This window comes from Hemicordylus capensis, chromosome 4, assembly GCF_027244095.1.
Source record: "Hemicordylus capensis ecotype Gifberg chromosome 4, rHemCap1.1.pri, whole genome shotgun sequence".
Lineage (NCBI taxonomy): Eukaryota > Metazoa > Chordata > Lepidosauria > Squamata > Cordylidae > Hemicordylus > Hemicordylus capensis.
In genome coordinates this window covers 301,663,017-301,684,959 of record NC_069660.1, presented here as the reverse complement: position 1 = coordinate 301,684,959, position 21,943 = coordinate 301,663,017, and the positions used below count along the sequence as shown (strand labels likewise).

General features: G+C 44.0%; 2 long non-coding RNA genes across 6 annotated transcripts in view; one reads left to right on the top strand and one right to left on the bottom strand.

Moving 5' to 3' along the window:
• Positions 1–17,035, bottom strand: part of LOC128323879 (uncharacterized) — a 41,114-nt gene extending 24,079 nt beyond the window's left edge. Inside the window, exons 1-3 of one of the 2 annotated variants that reach the window (XR_008306510.1) lie at positions 16,930–17,035; positions 16,206–16,346; positions 1,375–1,488 (exon numbers count right to left, since the gene is read on the bottom strand). This is a non-coding gene — a long non-coding RNA (uncharacterized LOC128323879). Of the gene's footprint in view, positions 1–1,374; positions 1,489–16,205; positions 16,347–16,929 lie in introns of those variants that run through there. The other variant, XR_008306509.1, reaches the window with a different exon arrangement.
• The window catches only part of LOC128323877 (uncharacterized), a 206,957-nt gene that overhangs the window by 99,811 nt on the left and 85,203 nt on the right, over positions 1–21,943 (top strand). For all 4 annotated transcript variants that reach the window (XR_008306505.1, XR_008306504.1, XR_008306503.1 and 1 more), the window contains exons 5-6: positions 18,957–19,023; positions 20,035–20,092. This is a non-coding gene — a long non-coding RNA (uncharacterized LOC128323877). The remainder of the gene's footprint in view (positions 1–18,956; positions 19,024–20,034; positions 20,093–21,943) is intronic.

Here is a 21,943-nt window from a genome sequence, read left to right as displayed (position 1 = left end):
TTACAAATTTTTAGATGGGGTTTCCTCGACTTACAAATTTTTAGATGGGGTTTCCTCGACTTACGAATTTTACATGCAGTTTCCTTGACTTGCCTGCCTGTTTACTGCCTGTTTATTCTTGAAAAGAAATGTTCCTGTGCAGTTTGCAAGCCTTACTGGGGGTCTGGGTCTTTTTTCTAGGCTCCGGAACGCATTAATCCGTTCCCAATGCATTCCTATGGGAAACCGCTTTTCGACTTACGAATTTTTCGACTTACAAATGTGCATTCGGAACGGATTAATTTCGTAAGTAGAGGGACCACTGTACCCAGAATGTTGGGGGCAATATGCTAAATCATTGTAAACCGCTTAGAGAGCTCCGGCTATAGAGCGGTATATAAATGTAAGTGCTATTGCTATAGCTACAGATGTACCACAGCCCATACCAGTGTATGAGGACAACCAAAGCTGCATTCAACTCTCCAAACAAGAAGATGTAAAGAGGCGTACCAAACATATTGGTGTGAAGTACCATGTAGTGAGAAGTCTGCAGAAGGATGGACTAATCAAGCTGATCTACTGCCCAACAAATGAAATGCTTGCAGACATACTCACTAAGCCGCTATCAAGACCCCGCTTTGAAAAGCTGAGAGAGAAAATGAATCTTGTGAACTGAGTCACGAGACATCGAGAGGGGGTGTTGGAAGTTAAAGGACTTTGTTCTGTCTCTTGTCTCAGACAGTGGAGGACAGACTAGTAAGACAGAGGGCTAGAGGGTCAAGACATTGGTCATCCCTTCTCTACTGCTCTGACACTATCCCTTTGGATATGTAGATTGGGAAAGAAAGCACAGAGGTGGGGGCGGCAGTATAGTTGAGGCAGGTGTGGCACAGCGGGCAGGTGAGATGATGCCCACAGCAGTGGTGGGTGGGGTGGGGTACCACACCTGTTGCCCCACGGTGCATTCCTTGCCTTTGATTGTTGCTTCACCTGGCGTCTTGGGGAGCTGCCGTAACAAGGGGAAAGTATTATGAAGCTCCTCTCTTCCCCCACTCACCATGCCGGTCTTCTGCTTTGCAGTGCAGCCTTGGTGGCTCCATTCTGCTAAACAAAAATTGTGGAACATCACATAACATGTTGTTCCTCCCTGGCCATCTCTTGAAAGTATTGCAAGACATTTTAATTTGTGGGGGCTCCCACAGGCTCAAGATGGAGCAGTCAGTGTGCTGGCATATTAGGACAATTCCATTTTAGGTGCTTGTAACCAGATTTTAACTAGATAATTTATAAAATTGAAATCTTTTTTTAAATTAGCCCCGGGCCTTCAGTATGCAGTGTGTGAGTAAACGTAAATAAACAAATTAGGTTTATAAGTATGTGAAAATGGCAAAATACCTTTCCAGGGCCAAAGATGATAATATTTTGGCAGGGAGCACGCTGTTGAGTTTATTGCTTTGTATCAGTCCAAGAGAGGCGATGACTTTTTATTCACACATCTTGTCCTGCAAACTAATGAAGAAAAGGAACATTCTGTCCCAAGGAACTTGGGAGTGAGAAGAATGTGTATTTTAAAGAAGATGTCACATTATTCACTGAGTAGAAGGGATGCACCCTTTTAGAGGCATCACAGGCAGAAAGGTCTCCACACCAGTTCAGGCACGGTGAGCCTGTTCTGTTGGCCAAACAAGGTTGGGCGGCCAGGTTTCTAGCATTTATACTAGTTCTGGCCAATCCAGAAACTTCATGGTGCCTGCCAATCACAGAAGCCGATGTGCACACCTCTATTCCCTTCTATGCCAGAAGAGGTTCTGAGGCTTGAGCATGCACAGGCTTAGGTAGCTCACAATGCTGGATTCCCTATGCCCTCCAGCATCTCAATAGCTGAAAACAGAGACTCTCTTATACCACCCCTGCTGCCAAACAAGTTAACCAACTGAGTGTCCCCTCAGCAGCACGCAGTGGTGAGGTTCTCCATCTGTTGTATATTGTTTTCAAGCATTCTGCAATAGTTCTGTGCTGGTTTCTTGTGACTGTGGGAAATAACAATAGAAATAGGAGTGTTCAGTAAGAAAAAGAGTAAAACAGCCAACTCCTGCTAATGAAAGAAAAAGGCAGCTTTTAAATTGGTGGTTCTTTTATATTTAGCAGGAGAAGAACAACAACTGTCCCTCTTCAGCCCCAGCACAGTGTTTCTCTAGTGGCTGTTGCTGGGGTCTACCTTGTATTTTTAGATTGTGGGCTCTTAAGGGACAAGGGACCATCTTTCTGTTATTATTCTTTTATTATGAGAACTTTCTGTTGAAAAGCAAAATAATGTTGATGATGATGATGTTGATGACGACGACGACAATGATGATGAATGCAAAGGATCTATGGGGGCCTCAGGAGGTAGTCTTAGGGCCCATGGTGACTGTTTGCTTCCTGTCTCCTTACCCCCAACCTCATTGCAGAAGGAGCCTCCTCTCAAAGCCTTGTCATCTCAAAGGCTGTGCTCAAAGTCTTTTTACATAGTCCTCTTATTGATGGATGTTCAGTAGAAAAGTAAAAAATGCTCAGTAGAAATGCTGAGAGCTATCTAGCAAGTTCATGGTTGAGATGCAATGAAGCAGGGACTTCTCAGTTCCTACTTTTTGCCCCCTGATTACAATACAGATGCATGCATTCATGCTCTTCTCCACAGCAGAGGTGGCCCTTTCATGAGGCAATGTGAGGCAGTGGCAACAGGCAGCAGCGTGTTGGGGTGCCAGCAGGGCATCAAGATGTTCCACCAGTAGAGCAGCTCTTTGGGATCAATCTGACCCTTGCAAACTTTGCAAGGAACACCTCTGCCTCTTTAAAAAAGATTGTCTTGAAGGGCTCAAACTAAGGTTCCATGTGCCAGATGCAGATGGCGGCAGGGGATAAGACACAGAACATAGGAAGTTGCCTTATACTGAGTAAGATCATTGCTTCATCTAGGTCAGCACTGTCTACAGTGACCAGCAGTAGTTCTCAATGTTTCAGGCAGGCATCTTTTCCCAGTCCTACCTGGAGATGACAAGGATGGAAGCAGCCCCTTCCCCTAAGGAATGGTGTGGTTGCTCCTGGGATATGTAGTATTTTCTGAGGCTGCAGCCATTGTGAAGTGGGTCTCCTCAAAGTGGGATCAAAGGGGGCTGAGGTAAGTCAGATATGCTTTGGAAGCTTCAAAGTGGTCCTTGAAGCAAAGTTTGCACTTTGCACAGGCCAAGCAGACACCAATGAAGCAAGAACTGCTATTCAGGGATCAACAACCTATTGGGGGAAGGGAGATGAACAACAAGGCAACATGCACTCTGATGATCTCCTCCCACTGTACCCATTTGCCAAAATATACAAAGAAATGCTTCCCCATTAAAACGGATGTACTTCCTTGATCAAAGGGGCAATTCTATATTCTGGGTGATTTGTTTCCATGAAATGTTTTACCACAGATCTGTGCTTTGGTGTTTGTCTTTAAGTTTCACAACCCCCAAGAACAGGCTCATGGGAGCTATTGTGGCCTATCAGTATGTATGTTCTTTTAAACAATCCGGCATGAAAGAATCACATGAGTGAGAAAGGACTATTGTGGTCTGTAAAGAACATAATGTATGGTATTATTATTATATTGTCAATTCTTTAACTGTAAAGGAATTTTTAATATGTTCCTGGAATCTTTGCTCACTTGCATAATATACTATTCAGTCAAGCATCTGATGCTACATCCAATGATACTTTTATAGTATTTTAGAGCAGGGGTGGTCAGAAAGAAGGTCAGGATCTATTGACTGAGTTTGGGGTGAACTGTAGTAGATTGTCAAGGCTTTCTGATTCTCAATTGTTATCTCTAGTATTAGAGATAACAAAAGCCACCTAAGTTAGGCCTTGAGGCTCACCAACCAGAGCCAGGTGCAAATTAGTGGTGTGGGAGAGGGAGAGGCAGGGATACATTTAGAATCAAGGAGCAGAGTGCTTCTAAGCACATGCATGTGCTTAGGAAATTGCCTTCACAACCACAACAGAGCTCCAGATGCTAAGTTAGTCGAGACAAAGTCCTTTTGAAATCAATGAGACTTGAACTAGTCATGACTAACTTGTCTCACTGATTTGAATGGTGCTTAGTAAGGACTAACTAGTCTAGATGCTGCCCTTTGTTTCTTGGAGGTGTCATTTAATTTCATTAATTCTAAAGAACACTTGTCTGAATTGGCAAGGCATTTTCACATATACTCCTTATTGTCTCTGTAAAGTAAAGTTGTGCCGGTGAGTCAGTGTTGACTCCTGGCGACCACAGAGCCATGTGTTTTTCTTTGGTAGAATACAGGAGGGTCTTACCATTGCCATCTCCCACGCAGTATAAGATGATGCCTTTCAGCATCTTCCTATATTGCTGCTGCCCGAAATAGGTGTTTCCTGGGATACATACCAGCGGGGATTCGAACCAGCAATTTCTTGTTCCCTAAGCAAGTTACTTCCCCACTGTGCCATTAGGTGGACAAGCCTGATTTTGTTCACATTCACAAACCTCTATGAATATTCCCGTTGGGTTGATGGCTGCATATAATTCAGTCTTTCCTTTTCTTCTGTGTGGTCTGACAAAACGTTCCCAAGCTGACACCCAAGTGATAGGACCAGAATAGAAATGTGGAGGCTGTTCTTACAATTTGTCAAAGTGCTCGATAGAAAAGCTGAGAGCTATCTAGGAAGTTCATGGTTGAGATGCAATGAAGCAGGGACTTCTCAGCTCCTACTTTTTGCCCCCTGATTACAATACAGATTCATGCATTCATGCTCTGCTCCACAGCAGGGGCAGCCCTTTTATGACGCAAGGTGAGGCAGTGGCATCAGGCAGCCGCATGTTGAAGTGCCAGCAGGGCATCAAGATGCTCCACCAGTAGAGCAGCTCTTTGGGATCAATAGGACCCTTTGCGAGGAGCACGTCTCCTCACACTTCTTGCAAAGCTTGCAGGAAGTACAAGGTGAGAAAGGAGGCAACTGGAAAATTTCCCTCCTCCCTGCCCCCCCTCACTTTCAAAGCTTGCAAGGACTGGCATTGAAAGGGGGATGCCCCTCACCAAGGGCATAGGGCAAGGTAACACTTTGCATTTCTCCTCAAGCATTGCAATACCTCAGGCCACCACAATATCTTGGGCCATGGAATCTTTCTGTATGGTCACATCAAAGTATCAGAAATACTGGTACTTTTTAGCAATTGTGAAATACCCCTATGTAGTGGCTTTAACCCAGCCTTTGTCTCAAAGCAAGCTCACGTGATGGGAAGAAAAATGCCGAATCATTCTCTCTTTTGCTTTCACCCATAAAGGCTGTTCCTTTAAACTTAAACTATTTCATTAGTAGCTCAATCACTGCCACCACACCCACTTTTTAACAGAGTTTAATCCCGCCCCCTGGTGTGGGCAAACTTCCAGGATACTCTCCTCCTCTTTACAGTTGAAAAAGTACACAAAAACCTCCATGTGCAAGCCTACATGTGATGAGAAAACTTGGTAGAGTTGCTGAGCAATCAGATTGAGACATGAGTTGCACCAGAGACAAAAATTCCTTTCCAACCCCCACTTCCTGAGTTAAAAACCCACTCCAAAAGGCTGGTTAAAATTGCAAAGGACAAAAGGGAAAATAAACTTTATTTAAAATACTACAGACTGCTTCTGTCTGAGGCTTTCTCAGCTTTTAGTTACAGGTAAAAGGAACACTCAGTAAGTACAAGAATACTTCAAAAAGCACCCTCAGATGATATTGGGGCAGCACACTTTAAACATCATGGTTACCTAGTTGCAAAGAACATAGATGTAAGAAAATACAAAAATCCTCTTTTAATTGTTTACAGAGACTTTTGCAACACCCTGCCAGAATGGCACCAACTCAGTTTCTCTTAGCTTAGTTACATTCTGGATAGACAGACTTAGAACAATATCAGGGATGCCAAATGCACACAAAAGAAAGATAAGTTTCTAACACCACATCTGACTAACAAACTGTTCCCTAATCTAAACTCTCCCTGAAGCCAAAAGCCCTGGCTTCCTTTGCCTTGAATTTACCAAAACCATGGTAGAGGATTCAAGTTTCCTTCCCTCCTGGCTTCCCCGGATTTGCAGAGAGATTTTCCTGCAGCCAGACCTCATCGCCACATCTCCTGCCCTCCAGCCAGCTCCTTCTTCTTGAGAGAAATATTCAGGCTAGCTTTTGACCATGAGGGAACAAAATTCCATTGCTCCTCACTAAGCCTTCTGCCTGTCCTCTCTCACCTCTTACCTAGTTGTTTCTGAACAAAGACACACTTCTCTTCCTGCCTAGTGGCCCTCAAGGTCCCACCCACTGTGTTCTGAGTGGCTGATCCCTAGCCTGTCAGGCAGGACAGGGTTTACTTCCGGGACATTCTTTAGGGGAGGGGAGGGCTGAAAGTGATGGTTACATCCTGAAAGTGACTTTGCTGCACATGTGGATTTTGCTGTACATGTGGGTGATGGAGTAGGAGGTTGCTGTGCTGGCTTGGCTCACAAATAATTCAAATTTAGGTTTAAAGTAGGTTACTGACATTAGCATGATTGTATGAATCCATGCCATGGAGGTGTTCTCAGATTAATCTTGGGCCATCAACCACCTTGGTGTGAGTTGTGGGGAACCCACATTAAATCTAGAGTTGAATAATTGTTTGAACCAGGCCATTGTCTACTTGGCAAAGTAAAGCCATGTTGCTGCAGAGTGAACTACGTGTTGGATTTGATTTAGGGCTCAACATCATCTCGGGCAGAGTGACCTTTATTTTTTGTTTACATCTGGCTTGATTCTTAAAGGTTTGTCATTCTTTGGAACTATCTGGCTATGCCGAAAAATGCTGTCAATATCCGCTGCAAAGTAAACATTTGGCTCATTTGCTAGGAGTTCGAATGTCCTTTGAATTACGATTCTTTTGTCATATGACCCATGCAGTATGGGGATATAGGGAAGGGCAAATCTTCCAGTTGATGACTTCCAAAAGAGATCCTTTCCCACCTTTTGGTCTCTTTCCCTTCCAAAGCAATGTCTCTGATGAAATGTTTTCAGGCCTGACATTTTTGGGACACAATGTATGAGAAAAACACACAGACTAATGATGCCTTATAGCCTTAATCTGTGATTGTTAACAGCGGATCTATTTACGGATCACAGGGGCTGAAAAAGGTCGTCAGTAATGAGCAAACACATCTCTCTACATGATATTTGTGGGAAATGTTTTCTATTCACCTAGATAATCCCCTAACGTAAGTGACTAGGTCTATAGAGTGAGGATCTAATCTCACCTGTACCCGTCCTTTCTGTGTAGAAGGCTGTTTGAGGGCTGATTTATATTAAATAACTTCTCATATAGGTGGGCTGCCAATGTTATTATGTACAGTGACCTCACAAAGGTCACAGTGGCTCAAGGAAGTCCCACTGAAATTAAAAGGACAAATTAAGCTTGCCTAATCCCAGTGAGACTTAGTAAATTTAGTCAAGATGTTAGCCAGTGATTGCATGAAGACAGCAACCTCATATCTGTAATTAGAAATATATGGCTTCAATATTCAACACAGCCTCCACCTGCATATTTGGTTAGGACTGCAGAAAATGGCACATAGCACAAGCAGCCATCATCAAGAAAGTGTGAAACCTGTCTCTGTATTTTTGTGGATGTTTCCCCCGCTTCCTGAATGTTGCACTTATCTGCAAAAGCAGATCTGCAGTTCCTGCAAAATGCATACAAATCAATTCCGCTTTTTTCAGGCTTATTGTGCATAATGCTGTTCATAAGAAAGCACAGACAGCTGTGGTGTGAGCAACTGGGACTCAATGACACATGCTAATGTTCCCATTATTAGGGCTGATGAGCTTGTTCTGAGTAAATAGCAGACATATCAGAGTCTCCCATGGATCAGGACCATGGTGAGGGATGGGGGAGCTATAACCTCCACCCATACTATAGTTTTGATCTGCACTGTGCTTCCTCACAGCTGCTATCTAACAAGGAAAAAAGCATCCATTGGCATCAATGGAAGCTTCTTGCCCGCATTAATAGCACATGAAGACTGAGACCATGGCAGGGGTAAGATTAAAGCCCCCTATGCCCCCCCGCCACAGTTGTGATCTATGGGATCTGGCTACACCGATCTGGCTGCTGTTTACTCAGTGAAAAACAAAGCCCACCATCTCTAATAACAAGTTCACTGTCATGTGTAGTTTGGTCCTAGCTTAATTGTGAATCATGTTCCCCATTCAAAACCACAGCCAGCAAGAGTGTATTTATTTATACTGAAATCTGAATCATTGTCATGTATTACTTGCTCAACCCGCTCAATTTGCGTGGACAGTTCAGCTACCATTTTTGCACAGATCTGATGATAATATTCACAAGTTGGCTGCCTGCTTAGAAGTATTACCCACAGCAGCAAATATGTGGGTTTAGATTTGGGAGCAGAAGCCCTATACAGACATTCTATTGAATGTCAGAATCAGAATCTTTATTGTTACGGCCACTGACCAGAACAGTATTAAGAAAGAAAGAAAGAAAGAAAACAAAGTTAACAAATAACGTTAAAAGGATTAGTTAAAATACAATATATCAGCATCAATAAAATGGATATTATAAATTAAATCAGTATAATTTCCTTATTAATCAACCGCTGACGAATATTAATGGCAGTAGCATAGTATCTAGCAACTCTAGATGTAACTGCAGTCTCCGAGTACATTGTATGTCCATTTGGGTGTCTGTAGAAATGTACATGGTTCTGTGTGAATCAGGGGTGTAGCAAGCCCCATGGTGGCCTGTGTTCACCTTCATTGCCCTCCCCCACTGCTTGTATGGGAAGCATGCCACCCCCTGATCTGCTTTGCTGCCGCTTGTCTCCTTCCTCTTCTCACCGCCAATGCCACCACTGCCTCCCATTAGAAATTAATTTCCTCCCATCAGAAATTAAGGAAAGAATGAGCTGATTGATACAACTCCTCGGAGCTTTAATTATGCTCCGATTTTACAGAACAAATCCATACAGAAAGCTGCAAAGAGAAGGCCCTTCAATTCTGCTCTCTGCGCTTTGTGTCATAGCAAGCAGATGCTGATGAAAGCAAACAAGGAACTGAAATGTGAAGATCTTCATGTCACCGTCTTGAAAGCTCTGTTCAATTATGGATCCAGGAAAAGAAAACAGATGTGGCAACAGCTGAGCTCTGGTTTTAGACTGAATAATGATTCATTGTTAAGGCTTGGTCATTTGTATGACAAGAAAGACTCTGCAGATTTGTCCATCTCTCTCCTTTGTCCTCAAATCTTGGGTACGTCAGCACAAAATGCTGAAGGGGATGCATGTTTACTTTGAAAGCAGATCTCTCATGAAATGCTATAAGTTTCTGTCCTATACAAATGAGAGACTTGCAAATTGTAGAGTTCCTACTTTTGAAGAAGCAGAAATGGACAAAATAAGTTACATGCCTAAAAAGCACGTCACTTGGAGATCGTCTGCAGACATGGAATGCAATTGAGGTCCACAGTCATGACTCAATATGGCAGTCAGGTCTTGGGCTTGGGAATGGGGGCTGTAGCCAAGTGGCAGAGCATCTGTTTGGGATGCAGAAGATCCCAGGTTCAATCCCTGGCATCTCCAGGTAGGGCTGGAAAAAACTCCTATGTGAAACCTTGGAGAGTCATTACCAATCAGGGTAGACAAAACTGAACTTGGTGGATCAATGCTCTGACTAGGTATAAGACAGCTTCCTTTCTTCCTATGCATGTGGGAGGCGGCTTATGTTCTGATGTGGGGGGACTGTCTTCATTTGTCCAGATTCTGATGCATCTGTCACAAAGCACTCCAACACGAGCACTGATCCGGGACGCCACTATTGAGCTTTGAACTTGCAATGGCCTTTGGACATTGTGGTTGAGGTTGATAGGAGTTGAAGTCCAACAACATCTGGGGACCCAGAATGGGGTACTGCTGAAACTGAGGGCCAAACATGACATAGGAGTTCTGTGACTGGAACAACTCCAGAGGTCTTTTTCACAAAATGGTCGCCACCCCCAATTTGACTATGGGCTGCATTGCAGAGGGTGGGTGAGAGCTAACCAATCCAAATCAACACCCCTCCCCTCCCCCCCCCCAGTTTCTTTTTGACCAAAAACAAGATGTTTCGAATGCCAGTAGTGGAACTTCCATGTTACATCTAATTTGGTTCTCCGTTACTGTATGAGCATTTTAAAAATTAAAATGCAGTTTTGAAACACATTGTATTTTATTATTTCATTTTTTGGTTTTGGAATCGTAATTGGTTCTTGCTTCAGGATGTCATGAGCAACCATATGGCTTGAATTACCCCAGTGTAAAGCTAGCAGTGATAAATATTTCCTAGATAAGGCTGACATCCCCTCTCTAATTTAAACTGTGCCTTCTTTTCTCTGTTTCTTTGGGAACCAGCATTGAGGCCTTATCTCATAATCCCTTGGCTTTTGTCAGAGTGTTTGTGTCACAACCTCAGCTCAGCTTAAGCCAACTTTCTTCCATCCATCCCTCCTGCGAGCGGATGGAGCTTTAAGGCTTATCCAGTTGTACTTCCCTCCACTTTGGTATTCCAGATAATGCTGAGTTAAGTAGAGCCATGTAGCCCCCATGTACCTGGTATCTCAAGTACTCAGGATCACTGTGCTTTCCCTGGCTTCTGATTGATCTCTTGTTATGGATAATGGGCATGTGTATGTGATGTTACTGACAGATATATGGATGAAGTCCATTAATAGGCTGAAGGGAATTCCATGTCCTGCCTCCTGTATGTTTTCTCCTGGAATTGTATGCAGAAGGAAATTCAAGGGAAGGATCATAGCTCAGTGGAAGAGCACCTCCAGACTTGACTACTTCAATGCACTCTATGTGGGGCTGCCTTTGTATATAGTCCAAAAACTGCAGTGGCTACAGAATGTGGCAGCCATGCTGGTCTCTGGGTCATCTTGAAGAGGCCATATAACTCCTATATTAAAAGAACTACATTGGCTACCAATAGGTTTCCGGGCAAAATACAAGTTGCTGGTTATAACCTATAAAGCCCTTAACAGCTTAGGCCCTGGATATTTAAGAGAGCATCTTCTTCGCCATGAGCCCCGTCGTCCATTGAGATCATCTGGAGAGGTTCATTTGCAGTTGCCACCAGCTTGACTGCAGAGGGCTGTGTCGGCCCTTCCGAGAACTGGCCATGCCCCCTGTGTCTGACATCAAACCCAGGAGGCATGGCTGGCACTCACGAGGGTTCATTGGGGAGAGGGGTGAACAGGAGTCCATTCCCCCCTAACTTGCACCTGACCCATCTGAAACTTTGGAGAGTTGCTGCCAGTCACTGCAAACAATAATGAGCTAGATGGACCAATGGTATGACTTCTTATAAAGCAGCGTTCAATGGAAGAAGGCCAAGGGCTGTGCAAGGGTCATGGACAACTGGGTGTAAAGCCAGACCTCAGATGTGCGATCTCCACCCTAGAAGCCCTGATTCCATGGTGGGAGTGTCGCCTGACATGCAGCAGGCAAGAAATTGGCTCTGTTGACCATCAGGGGCAGCTCAGCAGACCCTTATTATTAGTGCCAAGACTGGCCAATCCAGAGGCTTCATGTTGCTTGCCAGTTACAGGAACTCATATTCTGTTGTGGCCTTGTAGGAAGTTTGGGGGCCTGCACACACTTATACATATACTGTAGTGTGCATTGTGTGTACTGGTTTCCTTGGTTAGGTCCCTCCTTCTCTCTCTAATATTTATATACTGCCTGATCTCTCTCTCTCTAGGTGGTAAACCTAATCCAAATTACAATATTTGGAGAGCAACTAGTGATGTGCAAATTGATTTGGGTACAAATAGATTTGTACCCAAATCTAGCTGATTCGGGTGATTTGGAGACAAAACAAATCACCCCTGTGGCCCATTGGCTACATCCGTGTACAAATCAAATTGCACCTGATTTGATTCAAATTGATTCAAGATTCACCTCCCTCCTATTAATTCCTCCAGATTCCCAGCTTTTATATATATATATATATATATATATATATATATATATATATATATATATAAATAAAGCTAAGCTCTAGCCCTTGTAGAAGTGGAGTTATGGAGCAAAATGTGTGGTCACTATTTTTCAAGTGTTTGGATTCTTTGGTGTATAATAACTTTCCCACAATGAATCCCTATGAGGATTCATTACACACCTTCATTTTGTCATGCCATCAATCTCAGATAGTGAGGAGGAAGGGGAAGCTGACAGCCTTTCAGCCGATGCAGGGGTGCCTGAGGGGCAGAGCCTGGCTGGCAGTTCCCAAGAGACAGCTGAGGAAGGTCTGGCTGATGTTTCAGAGCAGGCACAGCAGTCTCAGGCAGCAGAGACAGCAACAGACAGACTAAAAGATGAGCTAGGCAGGCAACCCCCACTGACTCCACAGCAAAGGGGTGTCACAAGGCAAAGAGCACAGCTGGAAACTATCAGGAGAAGTAAACGCCTCTTGCAGAGAGCCGATAAGCCTTGAATCCCTGCCAGCTGAGAGTTATCAGCTTGGACTATAAAGCACGTCAACAGCTTTCTGTTAACCACTGGAAGACAACATTTGTCAACCCTCGTGTCGACAGCTTTCAGCCCAAGCCTGATATAGAGAACTATTCTGAGCCGTGTTTCGTTTCTGCAGCACAGTTTGTATTGTGGACTATCTTCCTGGACTTCCCTTCCGGGTGGCTAGATTGCTGACACATTTCTTCTATTAATTTTGATTGTCTTTTCGACAGTGCCAACTGTCAACTGCCATGTGGCAACTACACCCCACTCCCACCTGCAAGGCAGTGGGGTACTACTCAGTTTATGTTCTAGGATTTTTTCCAAGTGTTTAGGCTCTTTGGTGTCTAATAACCTTTCCTCATAATGAATTCCTATGAGGATTCATTACACACCAAAGAGTCTAAACACCTCAAAAATTCCTAAAATATAAACTGAGTACCCAGTGGCTTGTGGGTTGCGGGGTAGTTGGAACATGGGATGCATCTAATTCCCCACCCTCACTTGCAAAGCAGTGGGGTCAAAATTAACAGAAGAAATGAAGGTGTGTAATGAAGACATCAAATAATCTAAACACTTCGAAAATACCAAAAAGACAAACTGAGAACAAACTTGTTTTAAAATCTGGGTTTTTAAAAAAAGAAAAACATTTTTAAAAGGTTCTTAGGAATTAAAATGCATGCAAGAAGATAAGAAGAGGAAAATAAAATATTAATATACATTTACAAGCTGATCGCCTGATCATTGAACCACTTATTTTAAACTGGTTACCAATTTTTGTGCTTCAGGGTTTGGTTCCAGTTCAAGGCAATTAAGAGATTTTAGGCTGGGGTTCCGTTCTGGTTCATTGAGAAACTTCAAAACTGAATCAGTTTTGGGGTTCAGGTTCAGTACGACTCCCTGCTCACAGGTCTCCATCTCATATAGGCTGAAATGGAAGCCCAGCAGAGGCACTGGATCAGAACCCTGGACTTCAACAGCTGGATTTCAGAAGCCAAGTTGCCAAGGAATGAAAGCTCATGATAGTTAAACTTGGAATTTTATTGTTATTTCCATTAGGGGGGAAAGGGTTGTTTTGGTTGGTTCTTTTAGTAAGTATTACTTAATACAGCAGCAGTGTAGTAACCGCTTTCCCTTGCTTTCATCCCATGAAACTGCTGTAACTTTTAAAGGCTTGGCACCAGATACGCAGGGCCAATCTCACAGGTCCTTCCTATATAATCCTCCTCCAGCCAGATGTGGAGTTTTTGCTTAACCCATTCCTTGTTCCAGGCCAGCTTTTGAATGGGGCTTTAATTACTTGTGATCCAATCCTGGAATAGAGGTGGGGCTAATAAACAGCCAGCAGCAAAAGCACTGAAAACAGACTACACATGCCTCTCTGTAAATGATATCTATCTCAATAAACCATTAATATTCCTGATTCAACTCTACAGTCTTGTCCTTGCATACCATAGCTCTTTCCTCCTTTCCCTTCTCTTCTATTGAGATTAGAGCGAGACAATATATTAATTCTGAGCAATGCCGCGTGAACATTGTGTTCTGTCTCTTCAGCTCCTGTGTTTCATTAACACCACATTCTTGTGCTTGAAAGATGCAATTGTAAATATTCTAATATCCAGGCTGCTCTTTGATACTTATGCTTAAAGGCAGCTTGTCCTTTTAAATCAATTTTATTCTCTGTTACAATAAACAAGGAACATAAGTAGAAGAGACTGTACAAGTAGCTCCATAAGAAAGCCAAAGTAGTCTAGTGACTAGCTATTGGAGTTAAACTAGGGCATCTTGGCACAGCTTAGGAACACAGGGAAGCTGCCTGATCCTGAGTCAGACCATTGGTCCATCGAGGTCAGTACTGTCCACACCAGGGCTGCACATCTTGGGCCCTCCAGCTGTTGTTGGCCTACAACTCTCATCATCCCCAGCCACAGGGGCCAGTAGTCAGGGATTATGGGAGTTGTAGATGAACATCTGCAGGAGGACTGATGTTGTGCAGCCCTGGTCTACACTGCCTGGCAGCAACTTTCCAAGGTTTCAGGCAGGAGTCTTTCCTGGGCCTACCTGGAGATGCCAGGGATTGAACTTGTGACCTTCTGCATGCAAAGCAGATGCTGTGCCACTGAGATATGGCCCCATCCCCTAAGGGGAATATCTTGATTGACTGATGATTGATTAAGTGCTGTCAAGTCAGTGTCAACTCTTAGTGACCACATTGATAGATTCTCTCCAGGATGAGCTGTCTTCAACTTGGCCTTTAAGGTCTCTCAGTGGTGCATTCATTGCTGTTGTAACTGAGTCCATCTACCTTGCTGCTGGTCGTCCTCTTCTCCTTTCTTCAACTTTCCCCAGCATTATGGACTTCTCAAGGGAGCTGGGTTTTTGCATAATGTGTCCAAAGTATGATAGTTTGAGCCTGGTCATTTGTTCCTTGAGTGAAAATTCTGGACTGATTTGTTCTATGATCCATTTGTTTGTTTTCCTGGCTGTTCATGGTATCCTCAAAAGTCTTCTCCAGCACCAAAGTTCAAAAGCATCAATGCTTTTTCTATCTTGCTTCTTCAAAGTCCAGCTTTTGCACCCATAGAGTGTCATGGGAAAAATCATTGTTCAAATGATTCTAATCTTTGTAGATATAGACATGTCACAGCATCTAAATATCATTTTCAAGGCCTTCATTGCAACCCTACCAAGTGCTAGTCTGTGGAGTATTTCTTGACAGCTGGATCCTAGCGTTGTACACAAAACCAGCTTGGCCTGTTTGGTTTGAATTCGAACCAGCTTCAAACCAGGGTGGGTAGATTAGGTTTTGGCTTTGTTCACCACCACCCCGGGGTTTGGTTCAAATTCAAACGCAATTTGAACTGGTTCTAAAATGTTCTACATAGGGTATAATGGGGACCTGGTACTGACCTATTATTTTTGATGCAGAGCACCTAGGGGTACAAAACTGGGATGGGTGGTAAGCCTACTACCCACCAAACCCCAAAGCAATTGGACACTCCTGTGATTTTTAATGATTTTTTTAAGACCCCCCCTTTTGCATTTCTCCCATACAGAATAATGGGGATTTTAGGCAGCCCCATTCCACCCCTTTAGGGGGTGCCTGAGCACCCCAATGTGGGTTTGGGGGCATGGCAGGTTGTGCCACAACTCCTCCCAGGCAGCCCCAAGCCAGTGGTGTCCCCCTCCCCCGAATTTTTTAGTTTTTTGCCTCTTAACAGTCTATCGCTATCAGAGTAGATTCTTTGGTTTTACCAGAGAAGGCCATGCTACCTTCTCTGCTCCCCAATCTGGCCTCCCACACCAGCTTGGGGACACACCCCACCTCTGTTTGCCTCCCTGCTGTCTGCTTTGCTCAGCACACGGTGCTCAGATATTCCCAAAGTTACCCCAGTGGCCTTTAATTTTTTTAAGAAAAAAGGTAAAAAATTGAAGGGGAGGATTTAAAAAAAACTAGTTTAAAAAAATCTACCCACCCATGACAATACAATACAATACAATGGGGGACAACTAAGGGGGAACCTGTAAAAACAAGAAACAACCCGTAAAACCAAGAAACAACCTGTAAAAGAAAAAGACACAGAAAATATACCTCCCCCAACCCAAATGAGAAAGGAGGCCCTATTTAACAAAAGCTAAGGATGAAGGGGGCACCAAAAAGAAAGCACTTACCCCCTCATTGTCCTGAAGATCCTCTGCCCCACCAAAAGGGGAAAAAAGTTTTCCTGACCAGTGGTAGGCTGGCAGCAGGCAGGCACGTAGAGCTGGTGTGGGGGGAAGGCAGAATGGGCAGCCTTCCAGCTGCCCACCCACCTAAACAAACAAATTAAAATAAACACTGGATAAAGTTTTAAAAAAGGCTGGTGGGGGAAAAGGGTTGTGGGGGTGAGGGGGAAAGAAAGGGAGGGAAAGAGGACAGAGGGGAGGTGCTACTGGAGTATTCTAGAGCAGGTGGTGTGCTAAGCACAGTAAGAAAAGGGTTTTAAAAAGCACCTCTTACAGAGAAAACAAGCTTCCCTCCCAACAGGCCCCCCCAAGAATAAAATAAAACACTGGCAGCAGCTGAGCTGAGGACGCTAATCTCAACTCAGCCAAGATTTAAAAACAGCCACCACAGAAGCAAAAAAAGGTGGGGTGACATTTGGAGTTAAGGAGGGAAATGGGCCAGAGAGGCCTCTCAGGCCAAAGGGCCTGCGCCCCCCCCCCCCCGCCAGCCCAGATGAGGAGAGAGGAGAGATAGAGAGACACTCACTCAAACCCCCCCACCAAAACCAGCAGTAGAAGCACACACACAATCACACTAGCGTGGGGAATGGTTTAAAACAGGGGGGTAGGGAAGCAGAAAAACAGGAAGGAGAAGGGAACAAACACAGCAAGTCTGCAGGCAAACGCTCACCAGCTAGCCAGCAGCACTCAGCTCAAACCAAGGAGGACTTCAGCAAGAGTGATTTTGTGAGGCCAGAGGCTTGCCTTTAAATAAAACTTGAAACTCCCTCCTTTTGGAGCCCCCACCTTTGCCCTCCCCCCTGGCCAATAGGGTGCCAGTTCGCTAGGAGTGTCACCACTCCAGAGTGTACCAGAGAGCCAGACTCATCTGGCCAATCAGGGAAGCATGAGCTCAGCAAATGAAATCAAGCAGGAAATGTTAAATGGAGGATAGCATCTAAAATGGAGGCTTGAGCCTTCAAACCAGTTCGAACCAAAACAGGCTTGTTTGGTTTGAACTTGGACCAGCATTGCCAATGCAATGCCTGGTTTGGTTCAAATTCAAACCTTTGAACCAAACTGGATTGAGTTTGTACCTGTTTGCACATCCCTACTGGCTCCTTTACTGTTGATAGTCATTCCTAAAAGGCAGAAGCTATCTGCCACTTTAACATCTTCATTTTCAACACTGAGGCTGGTTGCTGTGCCTGTTGTCATTAGTTTAGTCGTCTTTACATTTAGTCATAGTCCCATTGTTTCACTGTGCTCCTTGACTTTCATTACTACTAATTAATATACATATATTAATTTATATGTATACATAATAAATAAATAAATAAATAATACTAGAGCTTGTAGATGATCCTCAGCTATCAGTGGTGTCATCAATGTAGTATGGGTTATTGATGTTTCTTCTTCCAGCTTTAAAACCACGCTCATCTTCTTCCAATCCAGCTTCTCTCAGTATATGCTCAGCATATAAATTGAATAAATAAGGAGAAGGTAACAGTCTTGTCTTACTCTTTTGCCTGGAACCAGTCTGTTTCACCATGTTCCATCTGAACTGTGGCTTCCTATCCTGTGTATAGGTTTCTCATGAGAACAACGAGATGTTCTGGGATGCCCATTTTCCTAAGGATATTCCACAACTTGACATGGTTGATCATCAAAGGCTTTTCTGTAGTCAATAAAGCATATATTGACTTCTTTTTGGTATTTGGCTTTCTCAGTTACCTAGTGTGCATCAGCAATGATGTCTCTTGTTCCTCAGCCATTACTAAAACTAAGCTGGAACATCTGGCATTTCCCTTTCCACATAGGGCTGTAATCTGCATTGGATGATCCTGAGCATTATTTTGCTAGCATGTAAAATTAAGAATATTGTGTAATGGTTTGAGCAATCTGTTAAGTCTCCTTTCTTTGTTATGGGTATGTAGATTGACCTCTTCCAATCTGTTGGCCACTGTGTTGTTCTCCAAATTTGCTGGCATAGTTTGGTTAGAACCTTGACTGATTCTTCTTCGGTTGCCTGCCATATTTCTGTAGCTGTTCTATCAATTCCTGTAGCCTCCTGACTTGATAATGACTGGAGTGCAGATCTAACTTCACCTTCCTGTACTAGAGGTTCCTGCAAGTAGGGAATATCTTCTAGAGCAGGCCTGCTCAACTTAGGCCCCCCAGCTGTTTTTGGACTACAACTCCCATAATCCCCAGTCACAGTGGACAATAGCCAGGAATTATGGGAGTTGTAGGCCAACATCTGCAGGAGGGCCAAAGTTGAGCAGCCCTGTTCTAGAGTATCTTAGATGTTGATGTCCCAGCTGTACAGATTTTCAGTATACAATTTCCATCTCTGTTTGATCTTCTCTGAATCAGTTACTATCTGTCCTTTGACGTCCCTTAATTTATCAATTCGAGGTTGGAATCTTCTTCTGAGATCTTTTGGAAAACTTTCCTTGTTTTTCCATGTATATCTCCATCCTCAAGGTCTTTACAGATGTCATTATAGTACTGTTCCTTGTCTCTTCTAACAGCTTTCTGAAATTCCCTATTAAGTTCCTTCATGAGGTCTTTATCTTTCTTGATTTTGGCTTATCTCCTCCTCTTGGCAATTTCCACCATCTGTTCTGACATCCATTTTGCTTTCTTCTGTTTCTTGGTCTTTGGCAGTCTCTTTTCACATTCGTCCTTAACAACTTCTTTGATTTCTTTCCACAGTTCCTCTGGTTCCCTATCAATGAGGTTCAGAACTTCAAAGTGGTTCCTGATGTTCTCCTTGAAAATGGTAGGTACATTCTCAAGATAATATAGTGGAACTGGATAGCTTTGTTTTTTCACTTACGCTTAACTTGGAAGTTGCACATGAGCAGTTTTTTGCTGTTATAAACGAGCTCTTCCAATGCTGATTACCAATGACGTAATCAATTTGATTTCTGTATACTCCTGGTATTTCTGATGATGACCATGTGTATAGGTGCCACTTTGGTTGTTTGAAAGGGAATATCTTAGAGCACTTATAGTCAGCCATTCAAATGTGTCTATGCTCTCTAAGCCTACCCACCAGGCGTGGCTCGTTAACTCTCCTCCGGGGGGCGGGGGGGCTTCTTTAAGGTAAATGGAGCCGGTGCTCCGTGCCGCCCAGCAGCCCCCGTGGCGGGGAATCGCCTCCGCCACTCACCTGGCCGCTGGTGGGGGCTCGCCTCCGCGGGAGCCAGGTGAGTGCTGGAGCCGATTCCCCGCCGCAGGGGCTGCTGGGCAGCATGGAGCACCAGTTCCGTTTACCTTAAAGAAGCCGCCCGCCACCCCCCCGGAGGCGTGTTCACGAGCCACGCCTGCTACCCACTCATAACTTCTAAAGAAGGCTATAGAAATAAAGCAAACAGTAGTTTTGGTTTTATTCTATTATAGTTTAAAATGGCAGTATTAACTCCCATGCCATTTTTTGTTTATGTGCCATTCAGGTTTACAACATCAAGAAAACTATTCTCATGGGAAAGACCCTGGGCTTAATTCATTCTCAGAATTATGCCAGTTTCTTAAAATTAGCTTATTGTTATACTGAGATTTTCAAGGCTTTTGTTTTCCTTGGTTTTTTCCTACTACTCAATGTCAAATTCCATTTGTGGCACAAATGCTGAAGAGCTGAATGTGCACCTTCAACTTTCAATCAGTGTAATTAACACCTCCGCCTACACTCATTAATTTCCATCTGAAGTATATCATGGAACTGTTTACAATTCCTGATGAGCAGCCTAATCTAATCATCTTCCACAATGGAATTTTCTTCTACTTGCAGTCTTGTGAATAACGCAATATACTATGCAGGACCAAGAAAAAGGTGTTGGAAGACCGAGGTAAGAGCTGATGATTGTGGGAATTGACCCAAAGGCAGGGGTGTAACTATCATTGGCCAAGTGGGGACAAATGACCCTGGACTCACTGGCATGCTGTTGGCTCCTGCAAAGGACTAATATAAACTTCAAGCAAGATGAGCTCTCTCCAGGAGGGGTGTGTGTGTGTGTGTGTGTGTGAAAAATATTTCTGAGCCAGGGAACACACATGTGCATGTGTGAGTTAGTGTCTGCATGCATGGAGATGCATGCAGTGTGTGATATTATCTGCATAGGAGTGAGAGAAAGGGCATGCTGAGAATGTTTTGTTTTCCACCATGTCCTTGTACTTCTTTGGCAGCAAAGATACAGGAGGGCAAGAAGAAGGTAGGAGGTGGGGGCACAGGGGCCCATCTGCACTCCTGTCCCAGGGTCCACTCCAAACTTGCTACACACCTACCCAAAGGGAAGCATCCTCTGTCCTCTGCCACAGGACTAAGGCCCACTGGAAGGCAGACCCCCTCCCTTCCACAAAGAAAATGCCAAGGCAAGGGGGAGAGCAGTCTGGCCCCACTCGTTGTCCAGAGCAGGAGCAGCTGAAGAGAGCTTGCTTCCCCACCCATCCTGCTGCCAGGAAAGACATGCTGCTGTATTTGTCAGCTGCTCCTGTTCTGGACAATGAGTGGGGCCAGACTGGTCTTCCCCTTGCCTTGGCATTCTTTGTGGAAGGAAGGGGAGCTGCCTTAGTCCTGGACCTTAGTTCTGTGGCAGAGGACAGAGGGTGCCTGCCTTTTGGTAGGGGTGGGTCAAAGTGATCATAAATGAGGAGGGGAAGGTTTGTAGCTCAATGGTAGAGCATCTGCTTTGCATGCCAAAGGTCTCTGGTCCAATCCCTGGCATCTTCAGGTAGGGCTGGAAAGACCCTTGCCTGAAATTATAAAGAGCTAGAGGTGCACATAACGAGAAACCAGAGTTTAAGGGGACCAAAGGTTGCCAAACCTGCATGTCCCAATGTAGGAAACTCCAGTTCTGCGAGGCAAGTGACCCAAAGTTTTCTTTTTTAAAATTCCAGTTTGAACCTTTGAGTTGTGTGAGTTTTATCGCCCCAACCTGAGATTAAAAACAGGCTGTGTTATGTCCGAATTTGGAACTGCAGACTACATTCCCTGTGACGGGAGTTGGGAGGAAGCTCCTTCCTCTCTCTGGCCATGATTGGCTTTGTGGGTTGTCCAGTCAAGAAGGAAGCCTGCACACCCCTCTGCACTCTCCTTGACTGTAGGCTCCCTGCTCTCCATTATCTATCTATCCATGGAGATAGATAGATAGATAAACTTGATTACGATCGTAGATCAGACAGTACAACAAAAACATTACATAAGACTAGAGCGTATAATACAAACAATGTAGCAAAACCTAGCCACATTGAAAGTGATCTCTTTACAAAAGTTAGATAACAAAAACTCTAAGTAAAATTCATCAGAATGACCTGGAAACTTCCCCAAGAGAGGAGAAATTAGTTTTAAACTAGCATTGCTATAAAATTTACAATATAAAATAACATTAGGGGTCGTTTCTACAGCACAGGGGCAAATCCTTAAATTATATGGAATCCCTTCTATCTACCATCCCTAACAGCCGTCGGAAGGGCGTTTAGGCGAGAGTAAATGGGCACCTAAATCCATTATTTGGACAGGACAGTGGGTGGTGGCAGGGTCGGTGGGGAGCAGAACCATGGGTCTATTGGATCCACAGTTCCACTTTGTGTGTGAATGGGGTGAGAGTCAGCCAGTGTAGACAATACTGTGCTAGATGCACAAATGGTCTGATTCAGTCTAAAGCAGTTTCATATGTTCATGAGTAACCACATGAGCCCTC